The sequence below is a fragment of the Osmerus eperlanus genome, chromosome 6 (assembly GCF_963692335.1).
Source record: "Osmerus eperlanus chromosome 6, fOsmEpe2.1, whole genome shotgun sequence".
NCBI lineage: Eukaryota > Metazoa > Chordata > Actinopteri > Osmeriformes > Osmeridae > Osmerus > Osmerus eperlanus.
The window spans coordinates 7,131,542-7,153,438 of NC_085023.1; the positions used below are offsets into that span (position 1 = coordinate 7,131,542).

The 21,897-nt window shown below is 40.8% G+C and overlaps 1 protein-coding gene and 1 long non-coding RNA gene across 2 annotated transcripts in view; one reads left to right on the forward strand and one right to left on the reverse strand.

The window, feature by feature from the left end:
- cdh23 (cadherin-related 23) overlaps nucleotides 1-21,897 on the reverse strand; it is a 415,870-nt gene that overhangs the window by 266,500 nt on the left and 127,473 nt on the right. The window lies entirely within an intron of this gene.
- On the forward strand, nucleotides 17,301-18,230 carry LOC134022081 (uncharacterized). Its single transcript, XR_009930611.1, has 2 exons — nucleotides 17,301-17,603; nucleotides 18,107-18,230. It is a non-coding gene; the product is annotated as an uncharacterized LOC134022081 (long non-coding RNA).

Sequence of the window (21,897 nt, forward strand, 5' to 3'; positions counted from 1 at the left end):
ATTAACGACAGTGTGGTTAAATGTACAATGTATGGACTGGCTACTGCATTCAAATTTATGCATTGACTCAGCCAGCAATTGTCTCCCACGCCATACGCTGCTACAGCCGTATTGCTTTTTTCCGGAATATGTGCTCAGATTCACCATAAACACGTATTAACACTTCTATCTTAAGTGTGCTGAAGTAAGACACCGTTTTTTTGTCGCCAGGTGCCATGGTGAATCCTAGTATCGGAGCTCAATTGATGTTGGCTTTCAATAGTTCTCATGCCCACGCTTAACTCAGAGTGGATGTACTCCGAGTTGATTTAACAAATTCAAATCAGCTTTTCTGGAACCGAAAAGTCGGAGTTTCCCATTTTAGGGTAAATCAACTCAGAGTTCAGGGTTAGGTTCACAGTTTGTTGAACCCGCTTTCTGGAATACCCCCCAGGGCTCACTAAGTAACTTGACAAACACACAACACACACAAAACACACACACACACACACACACACACAACACACACAGACAAGAACTGGGAGTGCCACAGTCAATAGTTAATTACTCTGCCTGTGAGCCCTTCATTCAGCCATCTATGCCCCAGTGTTTCAGTGTTGGTGTAAATAAAGGCCTTCACTGCTCTCATACAAACTGCTGCCCCTCCACTGAGTGGAGCTTTCTTGTCCTACAATGGCCTTCCTCCATCAGGGAATTGATTTGCTCTCTGAGATGCCAATGAAGAGTCAATGGAGGCGACAAGACACAAAGAGCAGGGAATCTGTCTGTTTTTATTAGCTCATAATACTGTCCGATCACTTCTCCACAAACACGCCTGATAGTAAACATGGTCGGCTGATTCGCTGTCCAACAGCAGACTCCTCAAAATAATGGTAACATTAAAGTGGGATTTAAATGGTGGAAAATGATGGTAAGGCCATATTGTCATTATCCCAACCCCAGAGAATCTACAGCTTCTGGGGGTGTTCTAACACTGGTTATGAATAAGTGGAGTATTTTCCACCAGGAGGGACATGTTAAACAGAGGGAGATAAAGAATGGTGAAGTGGCCAGGCTGTCTGATCTGAGGAGCGCCACAGGAATCACCCTCATCTCCCTCTGCGTACAGACACTTACTGAGAAGGGGTGGAGGGGGGGTATTGAGAGGGGTGTCGTTTGAAAGGAGGAGGGTGTGAAGGAGAGAACTGACAGACTTCTGATAGCCATGAGAAACCTCTAATACGTAACCTCTAATACGTAAAGGGAGACATTTTCTTTTAACTTTGATACTGCTGTGAAATGCCCTCTGGCTATTTGAGCCTCCCTGCCAACCCATTTCTCCCCTGCCTCATCCTTCTTCTCATGGCTCCCCCTATCTCTCCTGCCTCATCCTACCTCCCTTTCCCCTCTCCTTATAACATACTCACCCTACCCCACTCCCCTCCTGCCTCCCTGGCCTTCCCCTCCCCAGCCTCACCCTATCTCCAATGCCTTCCATGCCCCTTACTTACACCTGACCTCTCCTGCCTCCCTATTCCTCCCAATCCCGAACTTTCCCTCCCCAGCCTCCTCCATGTCCGCTCCAATAGAGGCCAATGGTTCCAACGGGGCTTCTGGGGAACTGTAGAAGAGGAGCAGTCTTGAACCATGTATCCCAGACACACTGTAGGGTTAGGCATAGACATGCTGGGCAACAGAGTGCCCTTGAAGAGGAGGTATGATATGATTATTGTGGATCACAGGAGTTGACAGTTTTGAACCACCTTAATCAACACATGGATGAAAGACATTCATATCAAATCTATCCTGTACATTCCCAGGCCTAACAGTCTCACCCACAGCAGAGTCAACCTCTCAGCACTTAAACAACATAGTCTCAGATATGTAGTTTTTCCCGTCACTTGGTTGAGACTACAGCAAACTCCCGGCCTCATTTGATGTTCTGCTCTCTATTGTTGCACAGCTTGTTAAAAGGGGGTTATTTGCAAGGGAGTCATTGAAGGGCCCCGCCTCGTCTGAATCCTAGGTGCTGTGTGGGGGGGTGGAGGGTGTTGGGGAAGTCCCGCTGGGCGCTAGGGTACAGAGACGGAGGTCCAGCTGCTTGCCACAATAGAGCGGTGATTACACCTACACGCTGCCTGAGGGTCAGACCACTCCCCTTTGCTCTGGTGCTCCTTCGTTCTCTTGCACTCCGCTCCGCAGCCAGCGGGGAAGTGATTGTGCTAGGCTCTCCCACTCGCTCTTTTCCCTCTCGCCCTCCATCCCTCCCTCTCTCATTTGCACTCTGATGAGGTGTGTCTCCGAGTCACCACTGTTATTCTGGGCTATATGAGGGAGGAAAGGAAGGTGAGGGGGGAGAAGGAGGGTGGGATGAGAGGAGGGAGGTAAGGCAGGAGAGGGGGAGAGGAGAAAGGAGAGCAATAAGGTAGGAGAGGGAAGGAGAGGGGTAAAAGGAGGATGAGGGTGAAGAAGGGAAGAAGAGTGGGGAACAGATAGGACAGGGGGAGATGGGAAAGTACAGTAAGGTAAGGTTAAAAAGTGTTGAGAGTAAAAGTTTGAACTCCCAGAGCTGGCTGTCAATGACTCCTGTTTCTGTAGTTGTTTGACTGGGCAGTCCTGATTTGGACTAAAGAGTTCAGGTACTTTACATGTACAGTGGAGGCTCTCTGTGGGGTCTACTTAGGGAATTGAGGCCCAGTTGAATGAGAAAAGTACATAAGACTTTACGAGTTACGACAAGTTACAGATATTAGAGCAACAAGCCATTTAATCACGTAAAAGCAACATATATGAATGACAAGACTCAACACTGTGTTAGTAAAGATAGCTGACTCAGTTGGGTATCTGGGGTTGTGTGGTGGTACTTCGCCATCAGTAGTCTATAGCTTTAACATTGAAGCTCAGACTACTGTATAGGAGCTGATAGGCAACTGTGGAGACCTTAAAAATCTATCCCTGGCTGGAAGACTATCATTAATCACTGAAGTCAGACAATGAGCTATATTTCACCACTGAAATGTGCTGATCAATAATTCAGCATGTTATTGAATCATGTCCCAATGTCCTCCATGCAGACTCCTCCCAAAACGAGTGGGCAGAATTATGGGAAGAAATGACACATCTGGATGAAAGAAAGGGAGAAGGAGTCAAAGGAAGAGTTCAGCTTGACTCAGATTTACAGCCGCACTTTTCTCCTGCCCTTCTGTTTGCTACCACTGTGAGCAGTAGTACTATACTACAGTAACTCACAGGTAGATATTGTAATGCTGGGTGTTACCCTGCTTGCTGGACGGAGTTTCTACTTGATGGGTCTCACGCCTCATTGTGTAACTTGCTGTTGCATTGCTAGTCATATGTTGATAAGTAAGGGTCAAGATGTGGTCTGATTGGTTGTTCTTGTGTATAAAAGGAATTGTGAAGCATTGTCCTGGGGATTCTTGATCTCCTTTTTTTGATTTGTTTTTCAAACATTTTCGCTTTGTAATTGATTTAATTCAATTGCAATGTTATCTATAACATTGCAATATCTATTTCATTTTAACTTTACTTTGACCATTTGTGCTCTGATTTAAGCCATTGAGTCAAATAACTGCAATTTCCATTGGTATTGGCATAGTTTAATTAATGTTAATGCACTGTTCAGTTTATCCCTCTTCCGATAATTTATCGGCTTTAATTTATCGACCACATTTTCTTTTCGTACCTATAACACTAAAAATAAACATTTATTGGCCAATACCGATATGGCCGCCGATATATCGTGCATCCCTAACAGATATCGTGCATCCCTAACAGATACCTAAAGTATAAGTGTAAGTACGACCGATATATCGGCGGACCGATATTATCGGCCGATATTGGGCATTTTCCAAACTATCGGTATCGGCATTTATAGTGGCCGATAAATTAATATTAATGTTTTTTTGTTTTTTTTATGTTGTTTTTGTTCAAAGGACTTTAAATTTAATATCTTAAGCTTGTATTTTTATACATTTTATTTATCAGAAACTGCATTAACATATTATTTTAGTGAGGAAATAATAACAGGAGTCAGATGGCTGAGCAGTTAGGAAATCGGGCTATTAATCAGAAGGTTGCTGGTTTGATTTCCCAGCCATGTCAAATGACGTTGTGTCCTTGGGAAGGCACTTAACCCTACTTGCCTCGGGGAATGTCCCTGTACTTAGTCGCTCTGGATAAGAACTTCTGCTAAAAGTGACTAAATGTAAACTACAAATAACTACTGTTAGGGAAATCAGTTTGTTTTGTTACGCGTTTCTGGATTTTAAAAATATGTTTTTATATCGGCCGATATCAAAATATCGGATTTTCACCAAATCACCAAATATTTGTATCGGTATCGGCCTTAAAAATCCTTTATCGGTCGGGCTCTAGTACCATATCTATAAAACAAATGAGTACTATGTGTGTGATTGTGTGTGTATGTAAGGTATAACAAGAACCTGTATGCACCTGTACCCAGACAGACAGGGTTTCTTCTGACCTTCTAAGACAGGTCAGCCAATCAGGTGAGGGAGCATGAATCAGAAAGCAGAAGAACAGAATGCAGGGAGGGGGGGGTGAGAGGAAGAAAGGATGGGATGAGATAAAGGGGCGCAAGCAGGGCATTCACATTCACACTGCAGCTAAATTGCCCAGCATCCGATTTTCAATTATCTGCCCGTTTTATATTTCATTTTCTCTTTTTGAGTGTTTCTCAGAGCTGATAGCCACAGAGAGAGAATGAGAAAAATGTATAATAATGAAGTGAGAGAAGGTTCCCCACCTGTCTTTAAGAAGACTAATTGAAATTGGCCCACGTGTACATTGGAGAGAGGGTGAAAGAGAGAAAGTGAGAGAGAGAAAAAGAGAGGAGAGAGTGCAAAGATGCATGGATGCTGTTTTGCTCCAAAAAGTCTGAAATTGTAACACTGGGTATGTAGACATGAAATTACAAAAGATACAGAAACAGCCTACTGACCGGTCTGACACAGCGTTCACTGTTTCTAGCCTGTCCTTTGCTTGCTGTTTTGACTTGTGAACCCCACCTGTCCACAGACCTGCACCTCACAATGTCTGTGGGAACACACGGCCCCATCAAAATACAGCTCACAATTAAGATATACACACTGGAAGACATCCACACAAACAAGTATGTCTGCTATGTACAGCTATGTCCTTTCTCTGCCTCTTTTCTCTGTCTCTCTAACTCCCCGCACCCTTTCTCTTTCTCTCTCTATCTCTCTCTTCCTCTCTATCCACTCTGTGGCCTGGTTGAGAGATGGGTGATTTTCTGTAGAGGCACTCAGCCAAGCAAAATCATTCTACACCGACTGACAGCAAGGAGAGCTACTCTGTAAAGGCAAGGGCAGCAGTGGCATGTGTGCTTGTGCACGTGTGGGTGAGTGTGTGTTCGAGCGAGTAAGTGTTTGCGTACATGTTCATGTTAACGTGAGTAGAAAACTATTGGTACATGCTGGTGCTTCTATCAGCAGGATGGAGAAACAAATAGCATCTTCATCTGCTCATCATCCTCCCACATTCTACCTGTTCCTCTTATGGTTGACTGGCTCCTAAGGGCTTTTGCTGTTTATCTAAGTGTAAAGGAAATCAGGTACAGGGCTCAGGGGGGAGTGGGGAGTAGGGAGGTGGTGCGAGAGTAGGGGGTGGCAGACAGACAGGCTGGAACTCAGGGTTGATCCCACAGGGAGGGAACAAGGACAGGCCAACTGATTTATTTTTATTTTTCACCCCGGTGCCTGGCCTCTCTGTCTTTGACTCTCTCTGTGTGTCTGTTCTCTCTTTTCTCTCTCTCTCACAAATTCCAAGGCCTGCTAGGACAACATAGCAGCAATGCCTAGAGAAGAGTTAGGCCGAATCCCAATACTCTGTCTTACCCCTACCCCTTACCCCAAGCCCTTAGTTTTGCACGTTCCCGTGAGAGTAAGTGGTGTCCCAATACTCTTTTTGATCGAGGGGTAGGGCTAAGACGAAAGGGTATACACCCCTTCAAACCAAGTAAGCTCGGGAGCTTACTTGAAACCTAGGGTATGTTGATACTGCGCTATCTGCAACAATGGCGGACAGATCATCCAGAGTCTCATAAATGTAATATTTTCAGCTTAAATAAATTCTTTAAAAATTATGACAGTCTTGTTTTGTGCTTTACAGTCCTGTACATATGTATTTGCCACCATGTTCTTAATTGAAACGTTTTTAAAAATCGCTAGTTTGCTACGTTAACGTTACATTGCTGATTTGCACAACAGTCCCGCATTTCTCTGATTAGCTTTGAATGGACTCCATGCATGTCTACAGTTTTAATTAAACTCCATTAACAGCGAATTTCAAACGAATTTCGTTTGATATCAGTGCATAACACCACTTGCTTTGGAGACATCGATAGACGTAACTGTAACCAAGTGGTGTCTCATTTCATAGTGCTATGTAGCCCTTACCCCTCAGTTTCGAGACACAAGGGCTAGGGGTAAACTAGGGGCTAGGGGTAAGGGGTAGGGGTAAGACAGAGTATTGGGATTCAGCCTTAGACTCACAATGGTTACTGTTGGATTTATCGGGATCTACTAGTAGATTGTATTCTTTTTTCACTGCAGCAGTGACTAACAATAGTTAAGGTACAGTATGTAGGTTAAACTACACCCTTATTGGGCATGCTTGCCTTTGGCAATAATTTAAGTTTTTGTGGTGAAAAGTAAAGCTAACGGTGGCTAACTAGCTACAAACGTCACTAATGTCACAAATCTGTGCGCTCTTTAACTTCTGGTAGATAGCTAGCTACCTAAAACTGCAAAACAGCTGCAGAAAACGCCACAGGCAAAGGCCAGGGTGATAACTATTTGCTGATTTAACATTGTGATAAAAAACACAACTGTGAAATGTAATGTACAATACGATATCAGAATCAGACTGATATTGGTACATCTACTTTCGGAAACAGTAGTCTGCTATTTCACTGAGGCGTTGGCATCATGACATTGGCCGCCGTTGGACGACACATACGACAGCGGTCTGTGATACATCCGTTTTCATCGTTAAAATAATAAATGCCTCGCATACATTTTCGTTTTAGGATTTATTATGACATTAGATTACAAGTAAACGATTTGTTGGTGACATTAACATGCGATACCTGTAGTTTTAAACCAGTGTAGTAGCTCACTGGAATGCTGTATGCGACACTGGTAAGAAAAACGTATAATTCCACCGCTGTTTAGGAAGCAAAACGGCGACAGTACATTTTTGGCACTCCCTTTATCAAAAATTCCAGATTAGTTTTTCAATTGGTGAAACAATCTGACTACTACTAACCTGAACTTCAATGCCACAGCACAACCTTTATGCCAATCTGTTCACGCATGTCTCATCTACAGGGCTGTGAAAACAGCTAACATTTTCCAGTTGGGATTTGTGAGATATTTGAGCTTATGTCTGAGGAGTGCCCCTGTTTTAGAGCTACATTCTGAGCGTTGACAAACTGCCCTTAACTCCATCTAGATAGATAGCTTGCCACTGGCATTTCTCTTCCGACTGCACAAAAAATATGGACAGATGAGGGAAAATTGTGCCACATTAAAAATACATTTCAAGCTTATTTACGTTTTTGGAGGCATATTTTCAGTTTGCAGATGGTAATGTTTGAATAGCGATTCCAGCTGAGATACTGCCAGTGACAACGTTGTTAGAATCTGCTTATTTCAAAGTGGGTTCTTTATTCATGAATTAATGCAATATGAGTAAATACTTAAAGATCCTGTAAAGTGGACCTGGAAACGAGTTTTAAGTTTGCCACACCACAGAATAATGTGTTATTAACTACCCATCCAAATTCGAATGAAAAAATAACACCGACAAGTATGTTAAATTAGGCTTTGAAATCGTGAAAAAAACAGCAGTCTTCTCTGCTTGAGACTGGGGGACGTGTCGCCTGAAGGAGCTGAAGCTCCGCCCCTCGCTGCCTAGTGCCTACTTCCGACCCAGAAAATGGACGCTATGTCAAGCCGAACAAAACCGTATAGACAAGTTTACGCGCCAAATCCCAGGGGGCCGCCATAACTCTACACAAATGCACTTCATTTCCGCCGGAAGTGGTTTGCAAAGCGTCTGCCGGTGTAAACACAGCAATGTCGATGCTAGCTTGGGATCACGGTTCTACTACGTTGACATACTTGTAGTTTGACATTTACTATTGGATAAGTTGCCAACGTCGTCGCCATACTTTTAAGTACATTTTAGAGTAGATTTATAGTTATAAAGCTTTTGCCAGTCCATCATTTTGGAGCTTTTAACATGGAGCAAAGGCAATGTCAGAAGATGACTTTAGTCGGTGATTCATTAGAACATTTGTTGTCTAGCTCTTCAATCTCTCAGCAAAATGTAGGCTAATTATTTGGCTAAAGGATGCCACACGTATCTGACAGAAGTTGTTCTATAAATTCGTAGCCCGACATTAAAAACATTTATAGTCGGTTGACTGATCGCGTTGTTGTACCCAGTCAAAGGAATAAACACACAGGAACATCATGAACATTCAATGGTCTTGCCAGTTATCCTGGCAAAACATGTAGCATACTGTTCTTTATTTATTGCCAGGACACGGTCCAAGTAGCCTAGGCATACATAACATTGAAAGCTAATTCGGTAACACTTTATAATAAGTCAACGCTTTTTGGCATTTACTAAGTGTTAACTAATAGTTAGTTAATTCTTTATAAAACATTTTGAAACATTAACAATACATTATTAAATAGTTAATAATCTTATTATTAAACACTATGTTGATCATTAATAAACACAGTTAAATATTATAGATTTTATTCATAATACAATTCATAAGGTGTTTGATAACTGCATTATCATACTTTATAGACAGCTTGTTAATATAGTTGCAAACCAGTAGTTTAAAAGGTGTTAGTGGTACATGAGCTGCTATAGAAAGCATTAGCAAATGGTGAACAAACCATTTACATTACCTTTACAAAGCATGAGTAAATAACTAACAACATATTTACTTATGTCTTTAATTAATGTACGCCAAGTCGAATACATTATGTACACCAATACTTAGCAGATATCTTAACAACTATTTTATAAAGACTTACTAATGATGCAACTTCTGTTTAGTAATGCAAGTTATAAAGCATTCACTAACTGTTAGTTAAGGCTGTTGCGTGACCAAATCTAAAGTGTGAACTATCTATGCCTTATTAAACATTTATAAGTTATTTATTAAGGTATTCTTGTCCATTCTCGAACCTCACATTCACAAAGGCTGAACATACGTTTCTCAAAAGGAAACAGACACAACACAATGTGATACACAAAATAACTATTTTATTGAAGTAATGACAGGCATGTGTCTTACTAACTACTTAGCTCTAACGCTACTAGCCGAGAGTGACAGCCGTCGATACGTTAAAACCTCAGTTTGATATTTCCCGGCATGACCGAACGGTCGAGGTTAGTAAGTTGTTTATTATATGGCTTTTTTAGCTCTTTTCATTTAAAACGTCGTTTTGTCCAGCTCTACTCAAGTTTTCTCATGGTGTGTTTCAGGTGTTAGCACCTAGCAACCAATCTGAAATATGAGCAACCAAATTTAGCAATCTGCCTAGCGCTTGTCGTTTATCTCTCTGTGTTCACACTTTTCTGCTCTTTTAGAAAGTTAAGAATTTCCTTGTCGCTGTTGATGTCTTCACTGTCATCTGGTTAGTAAAACTCTTCGATCTCGCTCATTTTGAAGATGACATCAGCGGAGGGCAATAAGAACACGTATCAGACCGCAGATGAGGTCAATACGCGCGTAGATATATATAAAGACTTAATACGCGGCTGGCATGACTACCCGTTAGCCAATCAGAACGCTCGTACTGTTGTTGCAATTGAACCAATATGCTGTTCTTATTGGTTCAGAAGACGTTCTCAAAAGAGTTGTTGATATGTTGCCTTGGAGATGTAGTGACGTCACCAGTACAAGTGCAGCTGATTGCTCTGACAAGATGGCGTCTGCTCCAGATTCGCCGTGTTTGATTTGGGATCTTCCCACGTATTGTTGTAGTATGTAAGAAACCAAATGTTTACTCTTCGACAGGTCAGCAAACGCTTTGTCGCCTCAATTTGTTAAAACGATTTGAACGTTTTAACAAATCTCTGCTTTCAAAGGCGTTTGCAGACCTGTTGAGGAGTAGCTAAACATTTCCAGTTTATTACAGCCATTTTTGGAAAATAAAATACAGCTTTGGGTAACCAACTTTTATACCAATTCTACTGTATTGCTTCTTAATGGAAATAAAATACTATTTTATTACCCAGGTAAATAAATGAACAGCTATTTCTTCTAAAAAACAAAAACACAACATCTATAGGCCTATAGTCTTTCTATAAATGCTTAATAAGGCATAAATAGTTCACACTTTACATTAGGTCACGCAAAAGCCTTAACTAACAGTTAGTAAATGCTTTATAACTTGCATTACTAATCAGAAGTTGCATCATTAGTAAGTCTTTATAAAATAGTTGTTAAGATATCTGCAAAGCATAGTGTACATCCTGTATTTGACTTGGCATACATTAATTAAAGACATAAGTAAATATGTTGTTAGTTATTTACTCATGCTTTATAAAGGTAATGTAAATGGTTTGTTCACCATTTGCTAATGCTTTCTATACCAGCTCATGTACCATTAACACCTTTTAAACTACTGGTTTGCAACTATATTAACAAGCTGTCTATAAAGTATGATAATGCAGTTATCAAACACCTTATGAATTGTATTATGAATAAAATACATAATTTTTAACAGTGTTTATTAATGATCAACATAGTGTTTAATAATAAGCTTATTAACTATTTAATAATGTATTGTTAATGTTTCAAAATGTTTTATAAAGGATTAACTAACTATTAGTTAACACTTTGTAAATGCCAAAAAGCGTCGACTTATTATAAAGTGTTACCGCTAATTCGTTTGGAATTTCTAGGCTATTGTTACATGTTGATGTTCAGCCTATTCAATTTAACAACTTCAGAAGGACAAGACAGGCAGTACACTGTTATCCTTATTTAAGTGGCTTGTCACTGCGTGAAGTGCCTACTTATCTATCTATTCTTCCTATGAACCCGGTTATGACTGCTTTAAACAAGCACCGGTTGGCTACACACCTCATGCCGGGCTTTTACAGATGTGTGTATTGGCACTTTGAAAGGTTTGAATTATTATATCCACATATCAATGTATAATTATTAAATCCACTGCAACAATAGGACAAAGGAACACCAACAAAATGTGAATAGCCTACAAACAATAAGCATACTACTGTAGTATAACTGTAACAGGCTAGAGGCGATTCTAGGTTTTAAAACTGGTGGTCGTAGCACTCTATCTAACCACTCGTTCAGGTGCTTTCTCGAGTGTTTGCAACCAACTACCGCACACGTCGTTCCCGAACCACTTTTCTTCATGTTGTAAATTGTATATCCTCTTTGTCACTGCGATATCAGTGCTTTGTCGGCACAACGGAGCTAGCTAGCAAAACAAACCCAGCCCGCCAGAACGCAAGTGGATTGCATCGAAGGGAGGAGTTTAGGAAGTAGAGCAGAAACGGCTCAAAAACTTGTCTATAGAATTAGAATTTATTTGTTCAATGAATGAAACATACATATGCATATAAATGAAATGTTCCCCTGAGCTGTAACAGTAAAAATGGACACCAGAGACAGCAGACAGTGAGCTCTCCAACTAGGCTACTTCTAACACATTAGCTACCATTTCACCAAAATACCATCATTCTACACCGAGTAGCCTAATATCAATTTAGCGGTTTGCACTAACTCATAGCAGAGATACCTCTGGAAAAGTTATCGAGTATAATTATAACAAGCACACAGAACTGAGTGATGAACTGCTGGCGGCGGTGGATGGTCCAGGTGCGACCAGAGGATGAACGGCCGGAGGGGCGATGCTCAGTACGGCTCCGCGCTGCAAGAGAAGCCGTGTGTTGGTGAAACCCGTCTGTCTCTGGTCCATGTTAAAACTGTCCGCCGTGAAATGGTCAGTGCAGAGGCGGCTGTTGGAGTTTATCCGAAGCTTTCCATAAGCGTGGCTCTTCACAAAATCTATCCACCTATTTTTCCTTTCATTATCAATAGGGAACTTAAATTCCGTTACAGCGCAGCTGAAGTTCTTGCATCCAGGGAAGATGCAGTTGCGGGTGGTGGGAGACATCCTGAAGCTAGCTAGCTAGCTGATGTAGGCTACAATAACAGTACAGCAGGAGGAGCCATTGAGTGATCTGACGTAGATAGGGCGAAATGACGTAGATAGGGCATTTTTTGGCTCCGCCCATTAAAACCTGATCTGAAAACGGAAGAGAAACTGTCCTTCGGTTTAACTCCACATTTCAGTGTGACAAAGTTTTAGCGCTTTGCACATGCTTTCAGGAACTCATTTCACACGTATATAATGTACTTAAAAGCAAAACATGGAATTTACTTTACAGGATCAAAATACAACTTTAGTTTGAAAGTTGTATTTTGATCGATACATACATGACGCAAGAAGGGGGGGGGGGGGTAGTGTATTGCATGCTGCACCATGACCATGTGAATGCATACAAATGTCACCGGCAAGGTGCTCAGTGTTGCAAGATCAGAAATGGCGAAGTATCGTACCAAAGGTTTAAAATGATCGTAGCCTATTTGGAGGATAATTATCGTGCATCTGGCAACACTGAGAAGGCGGTCGACCAATGACAGTTCTCTCTACAGTCAGAACTCGCGCAAGAAGGTGGAACGTAAGGGAGATACCCTTTCCAAAACTTGTAAGGGCGTAATAACTAGTTTGTGAAAGACCCAGAGAAACACTTGCAGAAGAACCTGCACAAGAAATACTTGGCAGAGAATCCAAGAAAATCAGTGTTCTATTCTCTGTTTTGTCGACTACGGCCCTATTGGGTTGTGCACCCAACGCTCGCTTTCTGATAGGGAAACATGTTTGTGCAAATTGCACGAGAACTTGGGCTTTGTAGCTCAAAAGCATTGCAGCATGAAGTTGCTTAACACCCCTGACCTGGAAACGTTGATGACAGAGATCTGTTGTGACCAAACCAAGAAAAACTGCATGTACAATGACTGTGGGAAATGCAAAGAGAAGGACGTCCCATTGCTCAGGGAATTTGAAGGCTCCGCCCGGGTGTCTTACATGCAGTGGGTTACTGAGGCCACAACAGGACAAACAAAGGAAAACATTGGAACAACCTTCAAGAAGACAGTCAAAAAGGAGGTTGAGATCATGCTTGATGATCTCATCGAGCTCTTCAACGGCATGCTGGTAAAAAAAAAAAGTTTTTCCTTCAAAGATTTTTAGAAGTGGAAATGTACCTTTCTGGTAGATTGTCCCACAAATATCCGACGAGGAAAAATCCCAGACGATTTTGGAATCCCTGCCGGACGCATTTTTTAGGTCTCGAAAAGAGGTCATGTCCGGGAGGGGGAAAAATCAATTCAGTCTTCTAGCGATTCATATCGATTCACAAATGTAAAAAATATGTTTTTATAACAATGGGCCTCATTCACCAATATTTTCCTAAGTTATTTCTTACATTTGTTCTTAAGAAAAGTCTACGTGTGATTCATAACTTGTTCCTAAACAGCAGAATTGTTCGCAGGTGTGGTCTTAGAATGATGAATCCCAATATGTCGTAAATTGAAAGCTTGTGCCCCGTTGCTACTATTTAGCATAGGGAAACTCCCCGTTAATTCCCATAAAAGGGCATGAGATGGCAGGGCCGTGTGCACACAGAGAAATGTCGAAAAGACGGTGGATGCCTCGAATCCAAAAGAAAGAAAAACTTTAGTAATTCTGAAATGGAGGTACTGCTGCAAGAAGTTAGCGACAAACGACACATATTTAGTAGTGTCAGCGGTGGATACAAAGCAGTAAATAAAACCGATGCATGGAACGCAATTACTCAGGTGTCAGGTGGCTGAGCGGTTAGAGAATCGGGCTAGTAGTCAGAAAGTCGCTGGTTCTGAATTTAAAAGCACGAAAAGCACACCAGGGACATCGACAACATCGGCAACCCTGCACCATGCATTATTATTTAACCCTTGTGTTATCTTCGGGTCGTTCTGACCCATCAGTCATTGTGACCCACCGTCGTATTGCGACAACTTTACCGCATACAAAAACAAAGTGAAGCATTTTCTTTTAACCGTTGGGCTGTCTCAGACCCCCCACATTGCGAAGGTTAAAAGAAAATTATTTTTATTTGTTTTTGTATTGGGTAAAATTGGGTAAACACAACGATGGTTCGTTATGAACCTTTGGGTCATGTGACCCGAAGGCAGCACGAGGGTTAAATGTAATATTTAAATTCAGTCTCGTCACATTACGTAATTTTGTTATGAAAAGGACTGGGTGTGCAGCCACACAAAATGTGTTTCTCCTCCATCTTGAAACTGTGAAACCTAGAAATGTTCACCATGACGAACGGTTGCTATGTTACAAGAAACAAGAAAACAATCATATTGGCCAACGCCAGCGTTGCCAATATGCGACACTCCTCATTTACATACAGTTGAGAATATTTCCGCTCCGCTCGCTTTCCCATAATTCACTACGCAAGCGTTAAGGTCTGCAGCTTCATTGAAAATAAATTGGAAGCCGACATGCCGCCCGCTCCGCTGGAGTGGACACCCACCGGGGTTACAACAATTTTTACACAGGATTACCCAATTGTCCTATCGCGAAAGCCACGCCCCAAAACGGCTTTGACCAATCCTACCTTAGCTACTGGTCACTACTTGAAGAAGCTCCGTCAAGCTTTCGGTCGTTAAGGCGCAAAATGCCATACGGAACATACAAATCCGATAGGAAGTACCCCAGGAGTAGGGATGGGCGAACGATGCCTTGTGAAGCTTTGGTGGTTTCTTCCGGATTGTGCCGGCCCAAAGAGCCGAACTATCGGCGCATTGAAAATGAACAGTGTCATCTAGCAGCCGTTTAAACTGGCTGAATGAGGCGTAGTGGTTTTCTCCGACGGTAGCCTACCCTACGTTATTTAATATTTTAATTAAGGCTACATGTGTTCATTTTGATCTGATATTAGTGCTCACACATGAAAATGTTGTGAGGTGCGAGGCCCGAACTCGGGTATCCAGACTTGCGTTAACAATACGTTGTTGAACATCGCTTTAACCAGCTACACCACCGAAAAAGTTGTTACTTGTTGATGCGGGTGGACGGTCTTTATACAATACGGTCTTTATATCAATTAAACTAGATTACACTGATTTGTTCCTATTCTTAACATTTGTGATATGTAGGCCTATTATGAACTGGGGGGACTTTATTATTACTGTTGACAATGTTGACGAATCACAACATTAGTTTTCTGGGCACTGTATAGAATACCTAGCCCTATCATGTTACTTTTCATTTCAATAAAATAACACAACACTCTAAATATGATGGCGTCATTTTCATAAGTGAACAGATTTATAATTATTACAATAATAATAATAAATAATAATGACTGATGCAAGAAACTCGAGCGATGCCTGGAGTCATGTTGGTTTGAGGTGCTGCTTCTCTGGCAATGTGTGATTTGTCTTTAACCCTTGTGCTGCCTTCGGGTCACATGACCCAAAGGTTCATAACGAACCATCGTTGTGTTTACCCAATTTTACCCAATACAAAAACAAATAAAAATAATTTTCTTTTAACCTTTGCAATGTGGGGGGTCTGAGACAGCCCATCAGTTAAAAGAAAATGCTTCACTTTGTTTTTGTATGAGGTAAATTTGTCGCAATACGACGGTGGGTCACAATGACTGATGGGTCGGAATGACCCGAAGATAACACAAGGGTTAACAAGAAGCGGTGGCTTCGTTCCCTCTATGGCTCTGGTTTTGAAGAGCGGCCAAACTTCGAACCAGTTCGTGACGTTTGAAGCATTGAACGTCATCAATCACGTGGTTATCATAATGTGATACAAGCTCCAAAACACTTTTCTTTTTTTTTAAACAGTGCGTATTGGTTTTGCGACACAAGCATCGATGCATCAGTTCCATACGTCCCATCCCTACCCAGGAGTAGGGTGGACAATAGAACGCGTCATTTTTGGCCAAGGCTAACCAACTGTCAAATAATTTGGAACGCTGGTAGCAAACGCATTGAATCGAACACGCAGAAAGCCTAAGTTAGCCTGAATGTAGCTAAGAACGCCACTGAGAAATCTGGCACCGGAATTTTTAGGTCCACGTCCTTTTCTTAGCTCTATAACTAGCGACTACTAGCGAGATATTAAAAACAAATATGCCAGTTAACATGTAGACACATACACCTTAATGCTACCAAATGTTGGTTGCAATACACATTGAGGAAGTGGATGAAAATAATGTTTATAGTTTTTGTTGCTTTGGCTACCTTTCATAGAAGGTCAGCACAACCGGGAGACATATCTTAAACGAAAGTTTCGGTTGTTTTCTTCAAAATAAGGTATGTTTAGTCAATTTTAAAACATATACATTTTGAGAAAAATCAAGTTAAATTCATGTTGATCAAAATCCCATAGGAATGCATTGAAATCTGAACGAAAAAAGTTGGTTTATCCCTTGTAACTTTTTTCAGCATTTCGGCACAACATAGCCACTTCCTGTAAAACCGGGTTCAGCAGTAAGACGTAATCTATTCAATTTTGAAAAAAATTGAAAGACATCCATTTTATGTTTGGCCTCTTGTGTGAGCCCTATCCTGTTCTCCTTCGGCTACCTGTCACGGCATTCCTCTGGCCGAATAAGTCTTGCGTGAGTGATTTCGCATGGCACGGCAGACTCACCTAGCCAAGCTTATCATTTCACATTAGCAGGAGCCGATTGTCGGGTCCTACAACCCGTCAAATTGCAGACATTGAGGTTAATACTATACAAGTATGGAGGACCAAACCTGCCAAAATTAAAAATAAATAAATGTATAAATAAATGTATTTATACATAAAAAAATGTAAATATATAAAAATAAATGTATGAAAACATCTTAATTACGTATTTATTTATTTACATGGCCATTTATTTCTGTATTTATTTATTTTTGTATTTATTTATTTCTGTGTACATTTATTTCTGTATTTATTTATTTCTGTATTTATTTATTTCTGTGTACATTTATTTCTGTATTTCCTTGTCCTTAAGCTAATGAGGTAAGCTGTCAATCAATGTATGTCACGGTGTCACCTTAACCCCATTGGTTGATCGGTATCAGAGTGCGAAGATGGACTTTCCATGCCTGGGTTTGCTATGAATACCTTAGTAAACAAAAGACTGCACACACGCAATAGATAGCGAGATATAAGTTTTGGCTAGCTAACCTTGCTAAAAAAAGTGCTAGTCAAGATGTTTAACTTTTTCGCGTTGAGGCTCTGGATACCAATTTGTACCATTTAGCTGCCTGCAGTCATAAAGAGAAAGAGTTGCGTCAATTGCCTTTACGTTCATGGTACTGTACTGTAGGCTAGTTAGAACTAGAGCGAGCTAGCATCAGTTTCAAACACAGCAGCATCGTCGTTGAGGAACAGTTGTACTGTACTGTATGATGGAGTTGTGCCAAGGTAAGAATGTGGAAGTTCTTGGCCCATTTTCTGGCATCTAGTACATTTAACATTTCAGTATCTTAAAGTGCCGAGATTTTTTGATGCTAGCTAGACATGTAGAAGCCAGAACGTAGCAAAAACAATGTGCTACGAAGTGAGTGATGACCTGTTTATGTAATGATCAGTGTAGCTAGCTAATTTAGTGCACTATTTATATTTATTGAGAAACTAATGCCTACAAACAAGTTTGTGTGAGAGGAAAGCTGTATTTAATTATTAATCCGTAACTGTGGTCGCTTATTTGCACCATAGTCTGGGGGTTGGTACAGTAAGAAATTGGATGATATTATACAGTGTCAAGGAACCATCAAAGAACATAGTACAACATGGTTAATCTATTCATAAAGTGAATGTTTACTAAGCAAACTATGAGTTAGAGACCATTGTAACATTCAGTCCATCATGTGATTATCATTACAGCTTACTGTCTGTTTATGTGTGTGTGTCTATGGCCCTTGCAGTCTGGCATTGCTACTGATGTTGATGTGAGCTGAAAAGGAGGCCCAGTGCCTTGGAGGTGGATGTCAGACCACTGGACGAAGGAGCGCTGGATGGGAGACCACTAGTTGAAGGAGCGCTGGATGGGAGACCACTAGTTGAAGGAGCGCTGGATGGGAGACCACTGGATGAGAGATTTCTGGATGAGGGAAAATGTGATGGAGTGGGCTGTCTTATATTTAAACCACAGTATTTTTGTCATTACTATGCTTTTAATTGTGGTCGTTATTGAGTTATATTGAGTTTGCTCCTGTTGACTTTAGCAAACCACCTCTTTCTCCTCTCACTATCAGCTGGGAAGCCGTAGCCTACATCACGACTCCCTATTTGGAGCATGCAATACATCCCCATGCATCACACCCAACCATTATGAAATGCAAGATGCTAGGTGCAAGACCAAGACAGCGCGGTGTAGACAAAAGCGTTACCTTTATTGTGTCACCCTTTACACTCTTTTCATAGCAGAGACTAAAATAACATGTGTACATATTTGAATAGTCATGTTGACTATCATGTAGTTGTACTGTAGCCTTTCACAACCAAGTCCTTGAGGTTTAATCATTGTGCACTACACATGCATAAAAGGATACTATATAGTAGGGAAAGATTAAATAAAGATGCAGAACAAACTACTTGTTTCCAAGTTACATTTAATGACAACACATGAAGGTTATGAAGAGATTCTTAAAGAGATTCTTGAAGACATTCTTAAATTGGAATACAGCTCCTATTGCATCGGTTGATTTTCCAAATCCTGTTGATAATGACATGTGCAGCACGCTCCCTTACAAATGCACTGCTTGAACTATGAGTATCGGTGTACCTCAGTAAATTAGAATATTGTGGAAAAGTTTGTTTATTTTGATTAGTAAATTCAAAAGTTGAAACTCATATATTATACAGATGCATTACACACACAGTGAAATACTTCAAGCGTTCATTTTAATTTTGATGATTCTGACTTTCATCTAATGAAATCCCAAAATTCAGTATCTCAGAAAATTAGAATATTACACAAGACCAATAAACCTAAGGATTTTTAATACAGAAATGTCAGCCGACTGGAAAGTATGTTCATATAGGCATTCAATACTTGGTCTGGGTTCCTTTTGCATGAATAATTGCATCAATATGGAAAGGAGGCGATCAGCCTGTGGCACTGCTGATGTGTTATGGAAGCCCAGGTTGCTTTGATAGCGGCCTTCAGCTCGTCTGCACTGTTGGGTCTGGTGTCTCTCATCTTCCTCTTGACAATACTCAGAGTCTATGGGTTCAGGTCAGGCAAGTTTGCTGACCAATCAAGTGATACCATGGTCATTAAACCAGGTTCTGTTACTTCTGGCAGTGTGGGCAGGTGCCAAGTCGTGCTGGAAAATGAAATCAGCATCTCCATAAAGCTTGTCAATGGAAGGAAGCATGAAGTGCTCTAAAATGTCCTGGTAGACGGCTGCATTGACTTTGGACTTGATAAAACTGTGGACCTACCAGCAGATTACATGGCTCTGCAAATCATCACTTGGAAACTTCAAACTGGACTTCAAGCAACTTGGATTCTGTGCCTCTCCACTTTTCCTCCAGACTCTGGGACTTTTATTTCCAAGTGAAATGCAACATTTACTTTAATCTGAAAAGAGGATCTTGGACCACTGAGCAAGTCCTTTCCCTTTTCTCCTTCGCCTGGGTAAGACGCTTCTGACGTTGTCTCTGGTTCAGGAGTGGCTTGACACGAGGAATGCAACAGTTGTAGCCCATGTCCTGGATACATCTGTGCGTGGTGGCTTTTGATGCACTGACTCCAGCCTCAGTCCACTCCTTGTGAATTTCCCCCAAATTCTTGAATGACCGTTGCTTCACAATCCTCTCAAGGCTGCAGTTATCCCTGTTGCTTGTGCACCTTTTTCTACAACAATTTTCCCTTCCACTCAACTTTCTATTAACCCTTGTGTTATCTTCGGGTCATTCTGACCCATCAGTCATTGTGACCCACCGTCGTATTGCGACAGATTTACTGCATACAAAGACAAAGTGAAGCATTTTCTTTTAACAGCTAGGCTGTCTCAGACCCCCCACATTGCAAAGGTTAAAAGAAAATTATTTTAATTTGTTTTTGTATTGGGTAAAATTGGGTAAACACAACGATGGTTCATTATGAACCTTTGGGTCATGTGACCCGAAGGCAGCACGAGGGTTAATATGCTTGGATACAGCACTTTGGGAACAGCCAGCGTCTTTAGCAATGACTTTTAGTGGCTTACCCTCCTTGTGGAGGGTGTCAATGATTGTCTTCAGGACAGCAGTCTTCCCCATGACTGTGTAGCCTACTGAACCAGACTTAGAGACCATTTAACCCTTGTGCTGCCTTCGGGTCACATGACCCAAAGGTTCATAACGAACCATCGTTGTGTTTACCCAATTTTACCCAATACAAAAACAAATAAAAATAATTTTCTTTTAACCATCGCAATGTGGGGGGTCTGAGACAGCCCAACGGTTAAAAGAAAATGATTCACTTTGTTTTGGTATGCGGTAAAGTTGTCGCAATACGACGGTGGGTCACAATGACTGATGGGTCAGAATGACCCGAAGATAACACAAGGGTTAAAGGCTTAGGAAACCGTTACAGGAGATAATCAGCTGATTAGAGTAGGACATCATGAGTCTACAATATTTAACTTTTTCAGTCAAATGTTCTAGGATACTGAAATTTGGGTTTTCATTAGCTGTAAGCCATAATCATCCAAATTAAAAGAAATAAACACTTCAAATGTTTCACTCTGTGTGTAATGCCTCTGTATAATATATGAATTTCACCTTTTTCCATGATATTCTAATTTACTGAGATTCACCTGTGTCGGTCTAACTGCAGAGTATAGTAGTATAACCATGCTTATAAACTAGACCGCACCATTTCAATGATATGCAATCTACATAATGTATTTGTGACCTGCTAGGGAAGTTACCCGGCTACTTATGTAATGTTACAACACTGGATTAAAATAAAAATGATTAGAGCTACGTCTTAATTCATTCAAGTTTCTTAGTTTGACCCGTCTGACACACTCGTCGACACGAGTGTGGATTGCTATGGCATAATGCTTGTCTGAACGTCCTGCCCCGATCCCGCCCTGATCCCGCCCCCTAATTAGCTTAAGGATGAAGAAATACAGAAATAAATGTACACAGAAATAAATAAATACAGAAATAAATACAGACAGAAATAAATTACGTAGAAAATAAAAGACTATAGTAAATTAATTGTAAAATTATTTCTATGTATGCAATATATTTATTGATAGATTTATTTCTGTCTGTATTTATTTCTGTATTTATTTATTTCTGTTAAGTGTAGCTAGCTACACTTAACATTACATAAACAGGTCATCACTCACTTCGTAGCACATTGTTTTTGCTACGTTCTGGCTTCTACATGTCTAGCTAGCATCAAAAAATCTCGGCACTTTAAGATACTGAAATGTTAAATGTACTAGATGCATAATATCATCCAATTTCTTACTGTACAAACCCCCAGACTATGGTGCAAATAAGCGACCACAGTTACGGATTAATAATTAAATACAGCTTTCCTCTCACACAAACTTGTTTGTAGGCATTAGTTTCTCAATAAATATAAATAGTGCACTAAATTAGCTAGCTACACTGATCATTACATAAACAGGTCATCACTCACTTCGTAGCACATTGTTTTTGCTACGTTCTGGCTTCTACATGTCTAGCTAGCATCAAAAAATCTCGG